The sequence below is a fragment of the Gastrolobium bilobum genome, unplaced genomic scaffold (genome assembly GCF_033153095.1).
Source record: "Gastrolobium bilobum isolate Gb01-03AN ecotype WA unplaced genomic scaffold, APGP_CSIRO_Gbil_v1 utg9061, whole genome shotgun sequence".
NCBI lineage: Eukaryota > Viridiplantae > Streptophyta > Magnoliopsida > Fabales > Fabaceae > Gastrolobium > Gastrolobium bilobum.
Genome location: NW_026897738.1, coordinates 261,805 through 285,590, shown reverse-complemented (window position 1 = coordinate 285,590; position 23,786 = coordinate 261,805). Strand labels below are relative to the sequence as shown.

Genomic DNA, 23,786 nt, shown 5'->3' with positions numbered 1-23,786 from the left:
GGATCTGGTTCAAGCCCCTTTATGGTAACTATGGGCCAAAGACCCTAAATACCAAACTTTGGCAAGAAACCCAAAGTCAACTTTCAAGCACCTAAACGTCACCCGAAATCATCTCAGCACGAAACTCTAGGGCCAAGACCGCCCTGAAGAGATAAAGCTACGACCATCGGAACCCCTCTAATATGACCTTTCACGCACCTACACGCACGACATCTTTTCAGGCGAGTGGCGCCCATTCACAGCCATTTCCAATTGCGCTTGGCGACACGTCTGGTGTCTTCCCAGTGGATTCGGTTGTCGTCTTTCTCGATTTTCTGTCCTCTTCCATGCCATGGGGTTGGTTTCTCAAATCGACCATCGAATGATCATGAACACACCCAAAATAGAGACAAACATCCTTCTTGTTGCCTCTTTTGATTTTCTTTCATTACAATTTTGTAATACAACGAAAAATATACAAAAAATTAAAATAAAAAATTCAAGGAGGAAACTTATTCATATGGGATTAGCCTCCTTGTTACAACTCAAGAAAATACAATGAAATATCTACCATGGATTAAAGCTAAAATAATATCAAAGCATCACTTTTAATGAAGGAAATTATAAAGATACACATGCGAAACATATACCATTATTCATAGAATCCTAGGTGCCATATTTCATAAAGTAAACTAATTACATGAATAATGTAAATCAAAGAACTAGATCCACATCCAAATACGTAATCCAGCTTTAAGACCCTTGTGGTTTGGAATGAAATGGATCATCATGTCATTGTTATAGTTTACCTCTTGATGTGCAGATTTGTGCAGAATCACCTCGTGTATGATTTCCCTTCACGAACTGATCACTTCTGCATCGCAGCATGAACTTTGTCCTTGTAGCTGGTTGGCAATAGTTAGCAGACCTTCCAGACTATCTCTCAAGGGGGAATAACGTGGTGTGTGGGCACTCTTTCACTCTCAGGGAGATGACCTTACCCCAGCCTATGCAACAACAGAAGAAGACCTACAGGCTGATGGCTAAAAGTGAGAATATAAATGGGTGCCAAGTATCCCTAGGCTACTTGGGCTTTTCTCATAACTTGAGCCCGATTGGGCTTTGTAGAGTAAGAGCATAAACCCAACATGAATTGGTTGATTCTATGCAGTTCCTATCAACGGAGGATAGAGAAGGAGGTTTCACAAGTTTGTAATGCTTTGAAAGATGGACTAGACCCTTTGGAGTGCCAAGTGAGGAAGGTGTTCCATAGAATTGTGCACATCCGGATGGTAGGGCTTGACTCTCTTGGTCGACCAAATTATACTGAGAAACTTGTTGCACCATCATTTCTTTGTGAGTGCTGAAATATGAAAATAAAAATTTAAATATTATAATAACCTTATTTTGCTTTCATATATAAAGGAGACTGTTAAATGAAAAAGCAAGAGAGTAAAAATATATAGAATTTAGTATATTTGAAGGGGATTCTTGTTGTCTATATTTTTTGTTTTCCTCTTTTCTCGTTTTATCTTGTGATGTTGCTAATGTATAATCAATTTTCTCCATAATCTAATGTATCCTCATTACAGCTAATTTTGTTTATGATATGTGACGGAGCAAATTCAATATTTGTCAAGGAAGACAGTTATGGAGCAATTACTGAGCTCTCTGGTTCAAGTGCACATATCATGTAATATAGGGATTGTTAGAGTCCCAGATATTGTTCCCACATAAAGTTTCAAAAATAGGTGGTAGAAGTTGTTGCTCTAAAAAAGCAGCAACAACAAGAAGAAGCTTGGATTGTGCTTTGAAGCATGTCTAAGCATACAACAAAGGAAAAAAAATAGACAAAAACATTACATAAATGATCCTAAAATAGAGAACTAAAACTAGAAAACAAAAAAGAAGAAAAAGAAAAATGTTTTGCAGAAACAAAAAGAAAAAGAAGAAGATGAAGAAAGAGATAAGCTTGGGTATGTGGAAAAATGGAGTCCTCCAAAAAAAAGAAATTGCCTCTAGAATCATATCTCCATATATCCCCAATTTCATGTCAAATCAGCTCCTTTCAATTCCTATTTGATCCTATGTTTTAGATTATATCTCTATTTTTCCCTTTCTTACATTGATGCTTTCTTTACATTTTTCTTTTATTACCCATTTCTCTCTTCCATGTTGTCTCCTTGGTGTGAAAAAGTTTTTTTATGCTTTTTGGTTTGTTAAGATATTTTGTCCTTTTTTGTTTTTGTTCAGTCTTGCCTCTTGTTTTTTTTGTCAATTTTTCTGTTTTTGACTTTTGTTGAGCTTTTTATTCTTTTTTGTTGTTGGGTTGGTTTATTAGGGCATCTTCTCTCTCTTTTTATTATCTACAAATCAAAAAATATATAGTTAACTACACAATTGAGTTCAACAAAAGTCAACAATAAGTTTTCTCTATAGTAGTTTAATTTTCTTTCTTTTTAATTGCTCTAACTCAGAATTAATTAAAGTGACAATTCAGCTTGAATCAATACAAATTCAATCAAATGGGCATATTGAACAAGGAAATTAGTCAAGAATTAGACAAAGATAGATCTTCAAATTGAGATCTATCAATATGTATTACATACATATTTTCTTGATTCATACACTTATCATTGCATTTGGAAGAGCAGAATGTTATAAAATATTGTCATCCTTCGGAGTCTCGGGGATTGTTTAAGTTTCATTAAATTCTATGGTCTATTTGTAACAGACATGTAAGTTAATCAAATTTCAAAGTATTTTTTTCTGTAACCAACAACCTTTGTGCTATTTCCCATTTCCTTTATCAGTTGTGGACTTCAATTATGAACGGCATTAACAATGGTCAAGTATTTTGCTATATTTCAACCCTACAATGTGTTAGAAAAATATGGTCTTGGTCTTACAAAGATTTTGCTCTAGCATTTTCATTTGAAAAAATTCATTTGATGTAATCAAAATCAAAGTTTCATGCAAATAATATACCGTTATCTCATTCTCTAGTTATTCATTCTCAGATATTCTACTAATTAGGAATATCATAAGTTATTCAGTTGTTTCTGTCTTATTTGGGTCGTTGTTCTATTACTACTATTGGGTTTTGGTTCTTTAGATTGGATGCCTAGTTGTTTAAAAAAAGGAAAAAAAGTAACATTAATTAAATTTATAATTGTGTTATGAATGAACTTGAAAGGAAAAAATATAGAGAAATAAGTAGAAAAAAATATTACAAGTTGATAAGTGATTATAAGGGAAACTATAAGGAAGTTTGAAGTTTTCCCTATGTCGAATTGAAACAATTTACAAAACATAATATAGGTTCAACTTTTTTTGAAAAAGAAAAGGATGATTTGAAACGAAACATTTGCAAATCAATGAGATATGATTGTACAAACGAGACAAATTTAAATGAAATAATTTGCGATTGGATATAGTATATAAATTTTGAGAATGAGTAAGACAATTTAAATGCAACATGATGGGACGAAAATTCGTTCCCATCTAAGCCCATTTTGATGGCAAAACACCATTCGTTCCCTCATCTGATGAGCAACTTTTGCACTAAAAACACATGTTTATATCTTTATGACAAAAACACAGTGGGGAACGGATGATGATGTAAAATATAGAAAAAGGGGAACGAATTGGGAACATTAAATACACCTGTTTCACTAACTCAATCTCTCTGACCACTTTGCAGGAAACGTTGAAAAGAAGTTTCCATAAAGCATAAGAGGTACAACAATCAAGCAAGACGAAACGTGTACAGCAGGGAATAAAGAGTTCTTATTGGCTAAAAGGAAAGCAAGGCATGGGGGAATGCAGAAGAAAATGCAAGTCTCAATAATAATTGTCCCATACAGCAACTTGCGTCCCTCTAAGCACTGTTCACACCGCCCCTTTCATGCAGTCAAAAAAACAACTCAAGGGAAATTACAAGTTTTTCCACCCACTCTTCTGCCTATAAATAGGACGTTCCAGAATGAAAAAACCATCGAATCCCTTAAGAAGAAATCACCTAGTTTCCTTTGTAGTTTTTCTTTGTATAGTTTTAGCAATAGTTAAGTGACAACAACTTGTCCTTTATTCTGTATCACCCACTTGAGACTCCTCACGAGCAGTAACAATACTTCTCCATTTTCATTTCATTGTAACCTAACTTGTTTCTGATTAATATAACGTGTTATTTCTTTTCTCTTCCATTCGTTATCTCTTAACTGAATCTCGGGTCTATGAGATTTCAGTTTGGAATAATTATGTTTAAAGTATTAGCCATGGGCAAAGTTATTTGTGGAACGGAAAAATTGTGAAGTTCTTAAAGAACTATTTTCTAAACTCTTGTACTGAAGCTTTTGTATTTCTCTGATTAAGTGTGCTATATTCATTGCGTATCAATGAAAATCGAACGCATACTGAGAAAGGAACTTCCATAAGGAAGAGATTTCAGACAACTTAATCAGAGGAGGAAGGTAGTGTTGTGAAAATAACACTACTGGTTGCCTTAGGAATAAGTAACCACATCGTTCACTAAAGGTCCTGTACTTAGTAACTGTTGGAGTCAAGGGAGCCATAGGAATATGGAAACTTGTGAGCCATTTAGTCCATGAGTTGAGGAATCAGAGTTGGCAGTGAAAAGACCTGAACAGTTCAGAAGGGTTAAGTCTTGAGTGGAGAATATAACTATTTAAGAATGGAACAGTGGATCTGTTCCTTGTGTTAAAAACTGTTTTTTCTCTCCATATTGTTGTCTCTTAAATATTGTTATTGTTATTTTCTTTATTCAATCTTGTATCAACAAATCTCCAATGAATATTGTCATTCTTTCTCTCATCAAGAAGGATTTCATATATAACGACGCGAGGAGCTGTTTGCTGTCATATTGAACTTACTATTCTTGAGGAACATTGTCAAGATAGTAGGGAATGTTTGACCAAAAAAATCAATTACTAACTTTTTTTTCATTTTCATTCTTTTTAAAATAGTTTAAGGCATTATTTAGAGTATTATCCTCGTGGGAACGATAATCTGGGCACTAATAGTCTCATTTATTACTTGATGCGTGCACTTGCGCACTTGGTAATGAATGTGTTTTCTCTTGATGAGCTGAAGTAAGGAAACGTCCTTTACAAGAATATTTTAAGCAACCAACAAGTTCACACCCAACACAACACTTACAAATTAAATGGATATAGGTTTATAAACAAGACAAACTGAAATGAAATTTTTTCGCCACCAACTGGATATAATTTCATTTTTTTTTAAAAAAAAGAAAAAGCTAATTTGAAATAAAATATTTGCAAACAAACAAGATATGGATTCACAAGCAAGACAAGTTAAAAAGAAACAATTTGCAAACAAAGAAATGAACAAGATGATTTTAAATGAAATATTTGCCAACCAGCTAGAAATAGATTTACAAAACAAGACAAATTGAAGCCAAAATGACAAAAGAAAGGCAAATAGAAAATAAGGATAGATAAAAAGAAATCATGTGATCTCAATTTTTATTATCAAAATAGAGAAATATTTAACTATGACAATATGTCATATTAGGGTATGAAAATTGAAACATCATTTTATAAATCAATAAAAAATAAACAGTCTAAAAATAAGGAAATAATTAAAATCAAATTAATCCTAATAATTAAAAAAAAGTTTTATAAATAGAAATTTTGCAATGGATCAAGTTTAAGCCTCATCCCAAATTTAAACCCTTAAAACACTACCATTTCCTTGAACTCATAGGCTACGTTTGATGGGCCATAAGTGTGATTAAGACTAAATTTCTCGAATCAACTCGTTAAGTGTTTGGATTATGCCTAATTGGCTAAATCAAGGTGTATTAGTCTTCCCTACTTGAAAAATATTCACCCTCAAATTTGCTTCACTTTCACATTAATCAACCTCTTTAAGTTGAAACCTATAGGGTATTTTTATAGTACCACAGTAGCATGTGCCCCAAATAGGGGGTAGAACTTGTGGAGGAATCTCTAAACCATTTTATTTTGCAGAAGATCCGTACGCACACCTCACCAACTTTCAAGATATTTGTGATAATTTCAGAACTTAGGGTGTGACAGAAGAGAGTATGAGAATGAGGCTGTTCCCTCACTCTTTGGGTTCAAAAGAAAAAATCTGGATGAAGTCTCTCACCCGTGGATCCATACACTCATGAGAAGAACTCTCTAATAAGTTCATATAGAAATTTCTCCCTATGTCTCGACAAGCTGATGTTAGAGCAGAATTCTCTAACTTTTGAATGTTTTATGAAGAAAATCTCTATGAAATATGGGAGAGATATAAGGACATCATCAGAAAATGTCCAAACCATGGGGTGGGGAAATAAGAAATTTTACAGTCTTTCTATAAAGGAATTGACCATACTTCTCAATCACATTTAGACTTTGCTGCAGGGGGATATTTCTTTACAAGAACTATTGAATCTAGATATGAAATAATAGAAGGCACCGCAGAAAGATGTCTCCAATGGCCACTAGAAAGAATGAACCCAGTGAAGAAGCCAGGCATACTAGAATTAGACAAGCAAACTGTCATGGAAGCCCAACTGGCTGCACTGATGAATGAAGTGAAGAATCTGAATGTTGACCAAGAACAACCAAGAATGGAAGTCTTACAACTCACAGCCATTGAGAGTGAACCATGCTCAGCATGTGGTGATCATTATGATTCAACAGACTGCCAATCCACAACCATGGTATGTTATGCTGAAAATTTTGAGAACAAAAACTTCACCCAGTCCAGGGACAATCAACATGCAGGATGCAACAACAATCAGAATTCTGGAGGCACCATAGTGAAAGTTCAGAACCATAACCCTCAATAGAGACCACTCATGAACCAAAGACCATACAACAATCAGCAGCAACAGTACCAACAAGGCAGCAGTATGGGAAATTGTGCATATGACCAATAGAGAAGACCCAATTATGCTTTGTTCCCCAGAGATGATTAACGCATCAATACCTTAGAGAATTATGTCAAGGAATACGTTATCAGGAACGATGCTATGGTCAGAAATATTGAATCCCACCTGGGACAGATAGTTGCTAGCCTCAATATCAGAACACCAGAAAAACTGTCTGGGGACACTGAAGTTCCCTCAATATCTTCCCCATAAGAGAGAGAGAGGTAAGTTACATGTCTATCTAAGACACTAAATTAAGCGCTGACTGGGAGGCAACTCAGTGGTTACCTTTGTTCTCTAACAAGAACAAAGTTTTGGAGTGGTTAAACTTAACCACAGAGCTCCCAGAAAGAGAGGGAACGTCTGATGTTCACCTCTAATCCAAATAATTGAAATACGTTTCGTGGCAGGAACGTAGTTTTAGGGTGGTTCAATAACCACATACACCCATATTTCTTTTATTTCTCTTAAAATAATAATAATTATTATTATTATTATGTATATACTATTTGTTTTGCCTTAATTGAATATTTTTGTATTTTTGTTTTACAATTTTTTAGTCCATGATAGATATTAGATATTCATAATGTTATTTTGTTAGTATATTATTAGGGGTCTAAGTAAGAAGAAATCAAGAAAAATGGAACATTCCCAGGCTTAGGAGATAAGGATATTAGGGACATCTGTCCCTGCTGAGTCATTCAAATATACGCAACCGTTATCAAATCTGCACCCATTGCAGATTTTGAAAACATGCCCAGCAAAAGCAATTGTCCACTCAGCCATTAATGCAACTGCTCCCCTCCTCTTTCCCTCTCTCCCACGATTCTGCCCTAAATCGTTCCACCTCCTGAAACCATCATCATCAGTTGAATACCACTAACACCTTACCACTTATTTCGTAATGTTCCCTGTTGGGTGGTTTGCTGATGGTGGAAAAAGATAAGTTCTAATGGGGACGTTCCTCTGTTCTAAACAGAACACATATTCGCTCCCTTACTTCCAACCGAAGTGCGCAAGTGCACGCATCAAGTAATAAAGGGTGTATTAAGGCCCAGATTATCGTTCCCACGAGGATAGAACTCTAGACATTGTCTTATACTGTTTTATAAGGAATGAAAATGAAAAGAAAAGTTAGTGAATGAACTGTCTGGTCAAACGTTCCTTACTGTCTTGACAACGCTCCTCAGGAACAGTAAGTTCAATCTGATGACAAACAATTGCTCGCTGCGTTATGTATGTGATCCTTCCTAATTAGAAGAAGGTGAGATAATATTCATTGGAGTTTGATAGATAACAACTTAAAATAAAGTATAAATATTTAAACAGAAATAACTATAATTAAGAGACAACAAGTGGATGGTTTTAAAATAGTTTAACAGAAGAAACAGATTCACTGCTCCATTCTTAAATAGCTATTTTCTCTACTCAAGACCTAGCACTTTTTGGCTTTGTCCCAGTTTCTTATCTGCCAACTCTGATTCCTCAGCTCATGGACTAGATAGCTCACGAGTTTCTATATTTCTATGGCTCCCTTCACTCCAACAGATACTTAGTACAGAACCTTAAAATGGACGAGTTGGCCCCTTATTCCTAAGGTGACCAGTAGTGTTTTTGCCATGACACTACCTTCCCCCAATGGCTAAGCTGTCTGAAATCCCTTCCTTATGGAAGTTCCTTTCTCAGTATGTGTTCAATTTCCATTGATACACAATGAATATAGCTTACTTAGCCAAAGAAATACAAAAAGCTTCAGTCAAGAGTTTTGAAAATAGTTCTTTAAGAGTTTTACAGTTTATCTGTTCCACAGATAGTTCAGCCCATGGCTGATATTTGAAACATAATTATTCCAATCTGAAATCCCATAGACCCGAGATTCAGCTTAGAGATAACGAATGGAACGAAAAGAAGAAACACTTATATTAAATTAAAAGACAATTTACACAAAACAGGAAATGGAGAAGGATAGTTTGATGCTCGTGAGGAGTCTTAAGGGTTGATACAGAGAAGAGAAGAGGGGTTGTCACTTAGTTACAGTTACAACTTAAATAAAACTAAGCTACTACTACTATTGGGTGATCTTCTTCCTTTAGGACTTCAATCCCTCCAGAATTCAATGATGCTTTTGTGTGTGGGACGTCCTATTTATAGGGAGAAGAGGAGTGACAGTCTTGTAATTCCTTTGGAGCTGGGTTCTTGCGTGAAGGGACGTGGCGGTGGCAATAGAGTGTAGAAGATGCGCAAATTGTTGGATGGGACATGATTTGTTGATGATTAGCCGTTTTCTGCAGTCGACCCATGCTTTGGTTTATTCTTTGGCCAATAAGAACTCTTGATTCTCTGCTATTCACGTTTCCTGCTGCTCAATTGGTGCATCGCCACTGCTTTTAGAAGACTTTAAATCCATGTTTCCTACAAAGTGTACAGAGGCATTAAATGAGTGGAGCAGGTGCATTAAATGCGTCTCAGTCCATTCTCCTTTTAATATATATTAAGGAATACGTCACCATACGTTCCCCCACTGTGTTTTTGTCACAAATGTGTAAAACAAGTGATTTTCATGCTGAAGTTGTGCATCAGATGAGGGAACGTGCGGTATTTTGCCATCAAAATGGACCTAGATGGAAACGAATTTACGTCCCATCAAACACCCCAAAACTAAACTGTTAGTCGTCCTCAAACAACTCAGAAAATTGTATTGGGCTGCCCAATTTCAAAGAATAGCTCAACAGAAAGGAACTTGAGCCAGTGAGCAATCATAAACTTTTCAAAAATGAGCTACTCTCCATAGTTAAATAGTAAGAGGATTCTGTTCCCAGATAAGTGAAGGTTGCTGATCTTTTGTCTCACTATCACTCAGGGTTTGGTGTTTGCTCTGTCCATTCCTGGATGTGATTCTTCAGAACTTGCCTTTCTGCTGTTTTTCTATGAGGAGTAGATGTCTTCCCTCCCAAGAATCTTGTGATAGGTGGGTGTATGGAAGTGTGGGGGAATTGTGGTCTTAATTAGGGATCAAGGAACGGTTACTTTTTGTGTCTTTGAACTTTGGACTTTTATGTTTGAGGGAACACCTTTTCTTGTACCTTTTCCCCTCCCCCTTTTTTTTAAGGAAGGTTTTCTGGTATTTTCTGAATTCTTTTGAATGGTTGTTCCCTTTTTCTTTTCTTTTCTTTCTTCTGTCCTTGTTGTTCATTTTTGGATTCTGTTCCTTGCCCTTTTGGTTGACCTGGTGATGTGTTAGTGACTGTGGATGGAATGGAAGTGAGTGTATGGTTTTGTTTGATCCTTGGCAGTGGAGTTCATCTGTTCTTCAGCAGTACTGGCAGCATCAAGGCAAGTTGAGAAGTTTCACTGTGGTTATACCTCAGGAACGCTCTCAGAAGTGGGTGTTTAGCCTTTTTCTGTTCCTTACCAGCTTGAGTTCACACAGATCAGCTTCCTTCAAAAAAATCTGAGGATTAAATTCCCTGTACTTTTTTTTATTTCAAGTACTCAGAGAAAGAATAAGCATGATTAGTCAGTGACTTTGTGTTTCATGTATGTGGATTAATCTCAAAAAATTGGGCAGTCTTAATACTATAACTAAAATGTATGTACCAAACAGTTTGATCAAAAAGTATTTTTCATTGCAAAAAGAATATTTACAAGGGAACGGAAAGGAAATTAAAAATAAACAGTACTAAAAATAAACTAGATAACTATGAGGGTTTTCTCCTTTTCATTGGGGAGGTTTCCTGTCCCAGGGATTCTTCTTTGCAGCTTCAGCTTCCTTGGCTTTAACAATTTCCTCTTGTGTCAATGGTCTCCTCCTGAGCTGATCTTTTAGTTTGATGACTTCAGCAGCAAGGAGCCATTTCTTAGCATCTTTCAGTAGATTGCTGATGACCGCAACCAGGTAATTGATGGTGGAACTCATCATGGTTCTGCCAGTGCGAAAATGGATAACTTGTTTCTCAACATCCAGTAATCTCATTTCCAACTCATAGATTCTCCTCTCCAGATAAGTTCCAAAGGCCTTGATGGCTTCTTTGATTTCTTTTCGTTCCTCAGAATGTTTGAGGAGGAACTTGCTGAGTAAGAGTTCTGCTGCGTGGTTGCTCATAGACTTGGAATGTATGAGGGAGTCAGCTGCTCTTCTGATTTCTCCTTTGACAGCTTGGAGTGTTGACTCACAGGATGCAGCACTGGTTCCATGGATGGTTGTCCTGATGGTGCTGAGTTGTTGCTCTCTCTCTTCCTTCTGCTGTTCTTGGAATGTGTTGAAGGTAGAGGAGAGTTGATGCAATCTGTCCCTTAGAGCCTTCAGCTCTTCATTGGTGCTTGTCATGTCAAGTTGGGGGACAGATTGCTTTGTTGGCAGCAATTTTTCTACCTTCTTCCCCATCATCTCAAAAATTTCAGCAATCCCAATTTGTGATCTCTTTCTAGCTGGGATCGGGATTGCTTTTTCTGCTGGCTGCTATCAATAGCAGAAGGTATAACAGGTGCTGGGCTGGGTTTATCCACTGGTGGTCTGGATGATAAGGGCATGGTTCCAGCTTGTCCCTCCATCAGTGGAGGAATTGCCATCCCTTCTGCTTCTGCCAAAGCCCTGGCAAAAGGTTCGTCCCCAGAAGTGTCGGGACGGTTGATAGGATATGACAGAGGGCCTCCCAGACTGATCTGTTTGGGGCATGTTGGCTTTGCCTTCTTCTTAGAGGATTTTATGAGAATCCCTTTTCCTCTGTCATTCTTCTTTTGTGGCTGAGTTTCTTACTCAACCACTGTCGTTCCTGCAATAGATGCTGCTTCTTTTTCTGTTCTTTCCTCTCCTTGTTGTTGCCTAGGAGAGGGTTGTGGGGTGATATGTCTTGGTGGAGAGTGAGCAGGTGGTGGGGACGGAATGTCAGAGAAAGTAGAGTCTGAGCTGCTTGGGGACGTCTCCTTAGTAGCTGGTTTGGGTGCTGACATTTTGCCAGCCTTCAGCCTCTTTGCTAAAGGCTCATTTTCCTTACTCTCCTCCTCCTTGTCAGAGAGGGTGATAGGTTTTTCCGAAGATGCTCCCTCTGGCCTTTTGCTGCTGATAACCCTCTTCAGCCTCTGACTCGAATGTTCCCCCTTTCTTGGGGGAGCTTTGGCAGGAGATTTCTTCTTGCCTTGTTTGCCATCAGTAGCAACAGGGGCATCCTTCTTTTCCTTGGTAGGAGGAGGGACAGTTCTTCTTACCGGAACGTCGGCAGAAGTGGGGGATTTTGAAGGAGTGGCCTTTGTGGTTTTCTTCTGAGGGGCCACAGGAGCTTCCTCCTCATCATCAGTGGTGGTGGTGCGTCTGAGGCTTTCTGGAATGGGCTGGGTGGTGTCAATGTAGGTGCTTTTAAGACCCTTCCAGGTCTTAGCATCGATGATAGATGCTACCTTTAATGTGTCATCCTCGTGGGCTTCTACTCCAGCTCTCAGGCAGAGCTTTGTGACGAGACAGGGGAGGCAAACTGTGGTGTTTCTCATCTCCCTCTTTAAGCTGTTATAGATGAGGGGTACTGCATCAAAAGGAGTGTTATTGATGATGTAGTAAATTTGGACTTGCAGTGCCCAACTAGTAGAGGCTTCATGGGTGGAGGGAGTGATGTTGGAATTGGCAAATAATGCCCATAATCTGGTTATGTTCTTCGTGCTCCCCTTGCAGAGGGACCCTTTGTAGTAGATGGATTTCCTGATGGCTACTGTATCCTTCAGGTCCCCCAGGAAGCTGGACACTTCCTTATTGTCAATGTACTCTTGGTACGAACAGTTGGAAACAGTAGGAAGGTAGAGTACTTCCTGGATATCAGTGGGGGGAAATGACACTTGTTTTCCCCTCACCGTGCCCACATCAGCGGTATCTTCTTGAGGCAGCCTCCTCGTCTGGTACAGGAACTCTCCCACCATGGAGACATTCATCTCTCGATCGTCAGTGGCAAAACGAAGCCACTTGAGGTTGATCAAGGTTTTCTTTACGAATGGTGGTAGAACCAGTTTGTCCTACTGCATGGATATGTTTCTTTCTGGGTACAGATGGATGATGGGTTCAGTGAGCTCTGGTTCTTGGCCACGGCTGGCCACAGGAGTCACCTTCATTGATAGCTTAGTCATCTTTAGCAGAAAGGAGGTTAGGGCACAATGCAGAGGGAGAAAAGGTTATGAGTTAAATAGAAGTAGTAAAACTCGAAGAAAGGAAATGTTGGGTTTAAATAGAAAATGGAGGAGGGAAACGAAGAGTTTTCTGGGACGTGGAGGTTGAAGAGGTAGTGGAATGGGGACGTTACAGAACGAGTGGTCAGCAGTTAGTGACCAGTTACGGATGGTGAAGAGTGTGAGAAGATGGAACGGTTTAGGTCAGGACGTGGGAGATAGGGAAAAGAAAAAGGGTGCAGTTGTTTTAATGGTTGAGGAGACGGTTGCTTTTTCTGAGCACGTTTTCAAGATTTGCAATACAAGCAAATTTGATATGGCTGCGTACCTTTTTAAGTGACTCAGCAGGGACAGGTGTCCCAGTCACTCTTATCTCCTAACCCCAGGAACGTTCCCTTTTTCTTTTCCTAAATAAATAAATAAACAACTAAATAAAAAGAAAAAATAACATACAAAGGTGTTAACTGTAAATCTAATTTAACTAAAGGAAAGGGAACGTACTAACCTATCATCTAACTACTTATTATTTACTAAAATAATAACTTTGCAAAATATATATATAAATATTTTTTTTAATTGGGATTGTATGGTCAGGGACCACCCCAAAACTACGTTCCTGGAACGGAACGTACCTTATTTGGACTTTTTGGAGTGGAACATCAGACGTCCCCTCCTTTTTGGGAGCTATGTAGTTGAAGATAACCACCCCAAAACTTTGTACTTTGTCAGAGAGCAAATGCATACACTGGGTTGCCTTCCAGTCAGCGCTTAGTTTAATGTCTTTAGCTAGACATGGTACTTACCTATTAAGTGGATTCAGAAGTGGTTGAGGGAACTTCAGTGTCCCCTGGCAGTGATCCTGGTGTTCTTGTTTGAAGATTGGCAGCAATCTGTCCCAGATGGGACTCAATGTTCCTAACCACTGCATCATTCCTGGTGACATATTCTTTGACATAGCTTTCCAAAGTGTTGATGCGTTGGTCATCTCTGTGGAACGGAATGTAATTGTTCTTCCTTGGTTCAAACGTTCCACTGTTGCTGCCTTGCTGATGCTGCTGCTGTTGAGTATTGTATGGTCTGTGGTTCATGGGTGGCCTCCATTGGGGGTTATGGTTCTGATCTTTGGTGATAGTTCCTCCAAGATTTGAATTGGTATTGCGTCCTGCTTGTTGATAATCTCTGGTGAAGTTCCTGTTGCCAAAATTTTCTGCATAACACACCAATGCAGTGGATGGGCAATCTGTTGAGTCATGAAGGTCACCACAGGCTGAGCATGGTTCTGTTCCAGCTGCTGTGAGTTGTAAGACTTCCATCCTTGGTGCTTCTTGGTTAGCTTTCAGGTTCTTTACTTCATTCATGAGTGAGGCTAGCTGGGCTTCCATGGCAGTTTGTTTATCCAGTTCTAGCATGCATGGCTTCCTTACTGGGTTTACTCTGTCGATTGGCCATTGGAGACATCTTTCAGCAGTTCCTTTTATGATTTCATACCTTGATTCAAGTGTTCCTGTAAAAAAATATCCTCCTGCAGCAAAATCTAAATGGGATTGAGAAGTATGGTCAAGTCCCTTATAAAACGATTGTAACACTCCCCAACCCTCTACCCCATGGTTTGGACATTTCCTGATGATGTCCTTGTATCTCTCCCATGCCTTATATAGATTCTCTCCATAAAACATTCTGAAGTTAGAGATTTATGCTCTAACATCAGCTTGTCGAGACATGGGGAGAAACCTCTCTATGAATTTGTTAGAGAGCTCTTCCCATGTGTGGATTGATTCAGGGGTGAGAGTTTTCATCCATGTTTTTGCTTTTAAGCCCAAGGAGTGAGAGAACATTCTCATGCTTTCTTCTGTCACACCCTCAGCTTTGAAATTATAACAAATATCTTGGAATGTGGTGAGGTGTGTGTAAGGATCTTCTGTAGGGAGTCCATTGAAGATCTCTGCTTCCCTAATCATGTGAAACATGATAGGTTTCAGTTCAAAATTGGGTGCTACAGGAGGGAGGATAACTCCCCTGTCTGGTCTGTTCTTGAAAAGAGCAGCCAAAGTTCTGAAATTTTGTTCAGGAGGAATATCTTCATTATTGTTATGATCAGCCATGTTTTCAAGAATTTCTTCCCGGAGATTCCTTCTTCTTCTCTGAAGAGTACGTTCTGGTTCAGGATCAAAGGGAAACTCAGGTACTTCACTGGAGTGGTTAGAGTCTGTTTCTGACTCTTCACTCATAAATCATAAACACAAATTATATATACAGCAGATTTAGGGAAAATAAAATAAAAGTAAAGTCAAATATACAGGGTATGTACTAAAAACAGTAAATAAGAACAAAATTTAGTGTTGCTATCCCCGGCAACGGCGCCAAAAACTTGTTGGGTAGTTTGCTGATGGTGGAAAAAGATAAGTTCTAATGGGGGACGTTCCTCTGTTCTAAACAGAACACAGATTCGCTCCCTTACTTCCAACCCAAGTGCGCAAGTGCACGCATCAAGTAATAAAGGGTGTATTAAGGCTCAAATTATTGTTCCCATAAGGATAGAACTCTAGACATTGTCTTATACTGTTTTATAAAGAATGAAAATGAAAAGAAAAGTTAGTGAATGAACTGTCTGGTCAAACGTTCCTTACTGTCTTGACAACGTTCCTCAGGACCAGTAAGTTCAATCTGATGACAAACAATTGCTCGCTGTGTTATGTATGTGATCCTTCCTGATTAGAAGAAGGTGAGATAATATTCATTGGAGTTTGATAAATAACAGCTTAAAATAAAGTATAAATATTTAAACAGAAATAACTATAATTAAGAGACAACAAGTGGATGGTTTTAAAATAGTTTAACAGAAGAAACAGATTCACTGCTCCATTCTTAAATAGCTATTTTCTCTACTCAAGACCTAGCGCTTTTTGGCTTTGTCCCAGTTTCTTATCTGCTAACTCTGATTCCTCAGCTCATGGACTAGATGGCTCACAAGTTTCCATATTCCTATGGCTCCCTTGACTCCAACATGTACTTAGTACAAAACCTTAAAATGGACGAGTTGGCCCCTTATTCCTAAGGTGACCAGTAGTGTTTTTGCCATGACACTACCTTCCCTTAATGGCTAAGCTGTCTGAAATTCCTTCCTTATGGAAGTTCCTTTCTTAGTATGTGTTCAATTTCCTTTGATACACAATGAATATAGCTTACTTAGCCAAAGAAATACAAAAAGCTTCAGTCAAGAGTTTTGAAAATAGTTCTTTAAGAGTTTTGCAGTTTATCTGTTCCACAGATAGTTCAGTCCATGGCTGATATTTGAAACATAATTATTCCAATCTGAAATCCCATAAACTCGAGATTCAGCTTAGAGATAACGAATGGAACGAAAAGAAGAAACACTTATATTAAATTAAAAGACAATTTACACAAAACAGGAAATGGAGAAGGATAGTTTGATGCTCGTGAGGAGTCTTAAGGGTTGATACAGAGAAGAGAAGAGGGGTTGTCACTTAGTTACAGTTACAACTTAAATAAAACTAAGCTACTACTATTATTGGGTGATCTTCTTCCTTTAGGACTTCAATCCCTCCAGAATTCAATGATGCTTTTGTGTGTGGGACGTCCTATTTATAGGGAGAAGAGGAGTGACAGTCTTGTAATTCCTTTGGAGCTGGGTTCTTGCGTGAAGGGACGTGGCGGTGGCAATAGAGTGTAGAAGATGCGCAAATTGTTGGATGGGATAGGATTTGTTGATGATTAGCCGTTTTCTGCAGTCCACCCATGCTTTGCTTTCTTCTTTGGCCAATAAGAACTCTTGATTCTCTGCTATTCACGTTTCCTGCTGCTCAGTTGGTGCACCGCCTCTGCTTTTAGAAGACTTTAAATCCACGTTTCCTGCAAAGTGTACAGAGGCATTAAATGAGTGGAGCAGGTGCATTAAATGTGTCTCAGTCCGTTCCCCTTTTAATATATTTTAAGGAATACGTCACCATACGTTCCTCCACTGTGTTTTTGTCACAAATGTGTAAAACAAGTGATTTTCATGCTGAAGTTGTGCATCAGATGAGGGAACGTGCAGTATTTTGCCATCAAAATGGGCCTTGATGGGAACGAATTTACGTCCCATCATTCTCCCTCCGTTACTTCTTCAATTTCCTTTCTTTAACCTTCACATCCTGAAAAACTCCTCACTTTCCCTCCTCTGCATGCTTATTTAAACTCTTCTATTCTCTTTCTCAAGATTTACCATTCCCTTGCTAACTTAGAAACTTTTGCTCTTCATCACTCTTCTCTGCATTTTACCCTAACTTCTCCTTCGTCCACAACCATGACCAGACTCTCAGTAACCATCACCCATGTGGCTGTCTACACACAGGAACCTGAAATCATCGAAGAAAATGCGACTCTCTACCCAAAGAGGAACATTTTCTTAAAAGACAAAGCCCCCATGCCATCCTTCGTGCTGAAAGCCCTAAGCAAACTTAAATGAACCTGGTTTGCCACGGAAGAACGGGAGTTCTACCCTTCCTTGCTGGCTGAATTGTTGTACCATGCAAAGAGACTTCCCCAAGGTTACAAAACTGATGAAGTAATGATGAGAGGGAAGAAAGTCTCATTCTCCCCTGAAGCCATCAAGGAGGTACTCCACCTTCCAGTGGTAACCAACTACCCTTACACGGTGGGGAGAGCTATTTTCGAACACAAAGGTATTTTTGCATCTTCATATAAACCAGCAAAAAGTTCCAAATAACTTATCCCACTCGTAGAACTGAATTTGAGCTCTATTTTCAAGGTTGTTCCTAAGCCACGTAGATAAAGGAACAGAAAAAAAATCTGGCCACCAAGCCTCCACTACCATTGCTTCCCATAACTCCTTGCTCCAAGGACAATCCCTTAGCACATGCAACACATCTTCACTTTCCTCTCTGCATCTGGGGCAACGGTCACTAACCGTCAGGTGTCTTTGGACTCTATTTCAATTAGTGAGAAAGAAACTAATAGCTACCATCCAAAGAAACGTTTGAATTCGTTTAGGGCCCCTCCACATCCAGGCTATGCTTGGGTTTCTCTCCTCTCCAGCTTCTTCACCCTCCAAAAGAGCTTCATAAGCCGATTTGACTGAGAATTTACCATCATTTGTATAGCTCCAGATGACAATATCATTCCCATGATCAAGGTGGGGAGGCATAATACTAGCTATCGCAGCACACATCTCTTGGGAGGCAAGAAGTTGTAACCTATTCCAGTCCCAACTTCCATCTGCATTCACAAGTTCACTAACGCTCCAGTTCCTGTATTCGTCAGTTAAGACTACCTCTTCCTTCCTATAATAGCCCTAACCTAATTAATTAGCAAATTACATGTAATTAAATAATTAAGCATGTTTTAGTTAGTGAAATTAAGTATAAGGCTTAGTTAAATGAATTTGAGTCACTTTGGAGTTAAAAAGTGTGTACCCAGTGAAAATTAAGGGGTATAAATGGGTACTGGCAAAAGTACCCAAAATATAAAAATAAAGGGTTTTATAAGAGTTATGTTGTAGGAAAAGTGATTGTGTAATGTTATAGAGATTCGTTTTGCGTGCCTTAATTTTTTATTTATTTTTTTGTTTTAAAAAATATGGGCCCCATAAAATGTTGTGAGTGTAGGAAAGTTTGTTGTGTTATGTGAAAGGATAAAACGAAAACCCAAAAATAAAAATAGTAATGTTTCTAGAATAATATTCCAGACTTTTGGGTGAAGTTTGGTAATCATTGGAGTTAAATAGATAGGCGAACTAATACCCACATGTTACCACTTAACTTATGTTAAGTGATAAAACAAAAGAAAAAGAACCCTAACCCCCCAAGAAACCCGTCGACCAGCAGAGGAGAAAGAAAGGGAAGAGAAGAAGAAGAAGGAGAGGGAAAGAGAGAGAGGAGATCATAGAGTGAGCAAATCTTGGCCAAATCAACCCATTCCAAAGCCTAAACCACCTATAATCTTCTCCTCTTTCATAATCCAAGCTTAGTTTTGAGTGGGGAGCATTGTGGAGAGGAATATTGCCCCTCAAAAATTTGCCCATTTGGTGAAATTTGGGGTTTTGGGAGTTTCTACCTCCATGGAAGCTTGAGGAGCCATCAATCCTTGGTTGTGCAACCATTTTTAATTGAGCCAATGTGATTGTAACTGCGCTTAATATCATAATGCGATGTTAACAAACTGGTTCTAGAACGGGGTGTTACACTTCCATTGAATTTTACCAATCATCGGTAGCCAGTTGTCGTTACAGAAATTGGTTTTCAAGCCATTTCCCAGTTGTATCCTAGAACCCTGAATCCCTTTCGGCCAAACTTTGAGGATACCTTTCCAAAGATTCGAGGCTTTCCTTGCATGTTTGAGCTCTGGAATTAATTCTACTCCTACTCCGTATTTGTTTCGAAGGATTTGACCCCAGAGGCTATCTGTGTTAGTGAGGAGGCCATGTCCAACTTTCATGATGAATGCTTGGTTGACTTCCTTAGCTTTCTGCAGCCCTAACCCCCATCTCTGTTTGTTTTTGCACACTCTTTCCCAGGCCAACACCGACTGAAAAGAGCAAGATTGCATCATGTAGGATGGTGTAGTAGCCAACACCGACTGAATAAGGGTTGTTCTACCCGCTAAGGATGGCGAAGTCCTTTTCCAATTACTCAACCTTGTGTCTAATCTTTGTATAACATGATTAAAGGTGGACTTGTTAACTTTATCTGTTAACAACGGAACTTCAAGATAGCTCCCAAAATCTGCAGCAATCGAGAATTCCATAATCTGGGCTATCTCAGCAGCTTTGTTGTGGTTTACATTTCTGGAGAAGAAAACTCTCGTTTTGTCTATACTCACCCGTTGCCCAGAAGAATCACAAAAGCATTTTAACACATCTTTAATTATGATAGCTTGCTCAAAGGATGCTTCAGCGAAAAGAAGCAAATCATTCGCAAAAAAGAGATGAGTGATTGGGGGGTCTTTTCTCCCTAGTACCATTGGTTTCCACTTCTTTTTATTAGTAGCTTCTATGATTAAGTGTGCCAGTCTTTCAATGCATAACACAAAAAGATAGGGAGACATAGGGTCCCCTTATCTGATGCCCCTACTCGGTTTAAACTCTTCCGTCTTCTTTCCTTCCTAAATAACGCTCATAGTTGCTGAAGAGACTCCTTCCATGATTAGGTCCACCGAATTTTGGTTAAGGCTAGTTTCTTGGAGTGTTTGTTTCATAAAGATCCAATCCACACTATCGTAAGCTTTTTTCAAGTCCACTTTAACCGCCGTCCAACCCACCTTACCCCTCTTGATCTTCACGAAGTGCATAATCTCTTGGGCTATGATAATATTATCACTACCATGTCTTCCCCTGATGAAACTCGACTGGTTTGGCATAATAAGAGAGCTCAAGTGGGGCTTTAACCTGTTTGCAATTATCTTCGTGATTACTTTCAGAGTGACGTTGCATAGGCTTATAGGCCTAAGTTTCTTGATTGAATCTGGTCTGTCTTCTTTCAGTATTAAGCAGATTAAGGAATGATTGATCTGACTAATGGGCTTGAAAAAATAGTGCATGAAGACCATCATAACCTGGTGCTTTCAGTCCCTTCATAGAGAAAATAACTTCCCTGACTTCTTCTCTACTAGGGCAACAATGGATATGAGAGAAGGACAAGCTAGTGATCCTCGAGAAACGACCAGACAAAAGGAGAAGCTTCAACCTCCTCCCGTCATTTGAATACAACTTTCCAAAATACCTAGTCACCAAAGCTCTAAGCTCCTCCTATTCTATTACCCATTGGTCATTCTCATCTTTCAGCATAAGAATCTTATTATGTCTTCTGCGGGTAACAGTTGTTGTATGATAGAACTTAGTGTTTCAATCCCCATCCACCAGTTGTTTGTAGTATTCTGGAGTTCATTGTCTATCCCTATAATTCAGGCATGTAACCTGTGTTTTCTTCTAACGTTCTCCTTGTATGTTTGTTTGTGCCACACCATAGCTTCTTCCTGGAAGCAAGAGCTGGCTTTTGCCCAGGTAGCATCCTTCGCCCAGCAGCGATTAACTAGGCCATTAAACCCTTCGCAGGTTATCCAAGAAGCGAGAAAATGAAAAGGCTTGTTAGTCTCCTCTCCCTTTATACCTGGACCATCCCATAAAAGTATAAGTCTGAAATCGGAGCAATAAATTGGCAAGTGAAGGATATATCTGTCCTGGAATGCCATAACCTAGCTCTCATTCGCCACTTCCCTATCCAGACGCTCCATGAGTTGGCCTATTCTCCACGTGAAGCCAGGGCCTTTGAACCCAATATCTGACAGGTCGCACTTGCTGAGACAATCATTAAATTCTCTGGAACTCCCTTGACAAACATCACCCCTTCTTTCTTCATGATCATGGCTGAGAGCGTTGAAGTCACCCATCACCATCCAAGGCTTCCTCGTACCTTCGCATAATTTGGAGAGTTCCTCCCACAAAAGTCTCCTACCAGCTCTTCTAGGGCTGCCATACACAAAGGTGACAACCTCCTCACACCTTTTAGCTAACAGTTGATGTTAACGTGCATGAACTGGTTGTGATATGCCAGGAGGTTTACATTCACCTCCGTTTTGTCCCATAGCAACCAGATGCCCCCTGAGAAACCACAAGCGTCTTGCTTCAGATACCCATCAAACCCCAGCTAAGAAATTCGTCTTTCAACCTTCCGACCACTGATACGAACTTCAGTGGGTACCATCACCTTTATGTTGTATTTTTTAGTCATATCTTTAATGAAGATAATGAACCCTTTCTTATTGCCCCCAGTAGGGTATCATTTCCCAAACATGTGTGTGGTTTCTCAGGGGGCATCTGGTTGCTGTAGGACAAAACAGAGGTGAATGTAAACCTTGTGGCATCTCACAACCAATTCATGCATGTTAACATCAACTAGTTAGCTAAAAGGTGTGAGGAGGTTGTCACCTTCGTGTATGGCAGCCCTAGAAGAGCTGGTAAGAGACTTTTGTGGGAGGAACTCTCCAAATTATACGAAGGTACGAGGAAGCCTTGGATGGTGATGGGTGATCACATTCTTTGTGCCTACACAAGTTGCCCCAAAGGATTGATATCCACATCTTAACCATCATATGCATCCTTTGTTTCCACTCCTTCAGGGTGAATGTCCAACCTCGTTAGTTTGAATAATCGCTCCAAGCCCTAAATGAGTTCCCTTCTTTGCACTTGCGCAAGGAATCACTCAAATTCTGGATTCATCTTTTTTACGTCTGCATGAGTCATCGCTCTAATTTCTTGATCCGCTTTTTAAGCTTTTCATTTTCTATGTCTCTCAAGCCTCTCAAGTATGGTTGTTCTTCTTTGGAAACGAATCCATGTCCTATACTAAAACAAATTTGTCGTCCATGACCTCCACAATTTTGTTCAGCCATTGGTTGAGGGCATGGCTTGGATACCAAATGATGTTGAAATGATATAATAAGAAGTCCAAATAGGAAATTAAGAAAGATAAAAAGAGAACTTTACCAAATTAAAAATATTCATGCACACACGCACAAACATAAGATTACTGTTATACCCTTAGTTTTTAAATTTACAATTATACCCCACCCTTAACCAGCCTCAATTATTTTCTCCTATTCTGCATTTCACATTTCAAGTTGTATGATTCACCCTTTCCCTTTATCCTTCGACTTGTGCTTTGATGTGTGCACTTTTGAGTGAGAAGAGAGGGAGAGAGAGAGAGAATAGATTGTTAATCGAACCATTATCGAGATAGATCCCTATCAACATCGTTCCTCCTGCCGAGGTCCTTTACTCATGAGCCTATTTGCTTGTATCATCTTACTTTCACATTCTATAAGGTATGAAGTTTGACGTTTCTCCCTTTTATTTTTTTTTCTTCCTTTTTATTTTTTTTCTTCCATTGTTTTGCATTTTATCTCTCCATTCAGTTAAGGTTTATTGACAGATTGCCAAATCTAACTAATCCCTAATTTGTCTAAGCCCTAATTTTGAGTGTTTGATGAGTTATTGCCAATGGTAACTCTAGTCTAATATGACCCAAGGATTGTACAACCATCCTCATCATGAAAAGGTATGGTAATCAATTTATTAATGCAAAAATTGAATAATTGAACTGAACCAAATAAATTAGGATCACACTGATTTTGTTCCTTAATGGAAATCAAAATCGATTGATTGATAATGTGAGGAAACAAATGTCGAATCGAACTAGACTATGAACAACTATACTAAAAAATATGCAAACCAATGTGGAGGCTTTGTGTATAATTATCAAGCCAATATGATGCATTTTGTTTTAACTTAATTTGGGAAATTTTTTAAAAGCTTTCTCAAAAAGTTGAAAAATAAAATGATTATTTTTCCAAAATAAATTAAACCAAGCAATGATTACATTCTCTTAAGGTGTACTATAAGCAAAAATAAATTGAGATTACATGAAATTAGAACACTAGTTTTGACCTTACTTGTTAAAGACATGATTATAGATCTCTAAAAATTACCTTATGTAATTTGAGAATCTTGCAAGTTTTGAAAGATTAGAGCTTCCTCGACAATTCATACTCTCATTGTTAGTAACACTCATTGGGGCAAGGTAAAGAACAATTGTTCATGTGTACTACTCTCATTGTTGATAACATTCATTGGGGCAAGGTAAAGAACAATTGTTCATGCGTACTGTGAATGAAGATGTGACCTAGTCGATTATATTAACTATAATCTTTTCCTATCATG

General features: G+C 38.6%; 1 non-coding gene across 1 annotated transcript; it reads left to right on the top strand.

Moving 5' to 3' along the window:
• Positions 1–14,653: 14,653 nt before the first annotated feature.
• On the top strand, positions 14,654–14,760 carry LOC133309668 (small nucleolar RNA R71). The gene has a single exon (XR_009751361.1). It is a non-coding gene; the product is annotated as a small nucleolar RNA R71 (small nucleolar RNA).
• The last annotated feature ends 9,026 nt before the right edge of the window (positions 14,761–23,786 follow it).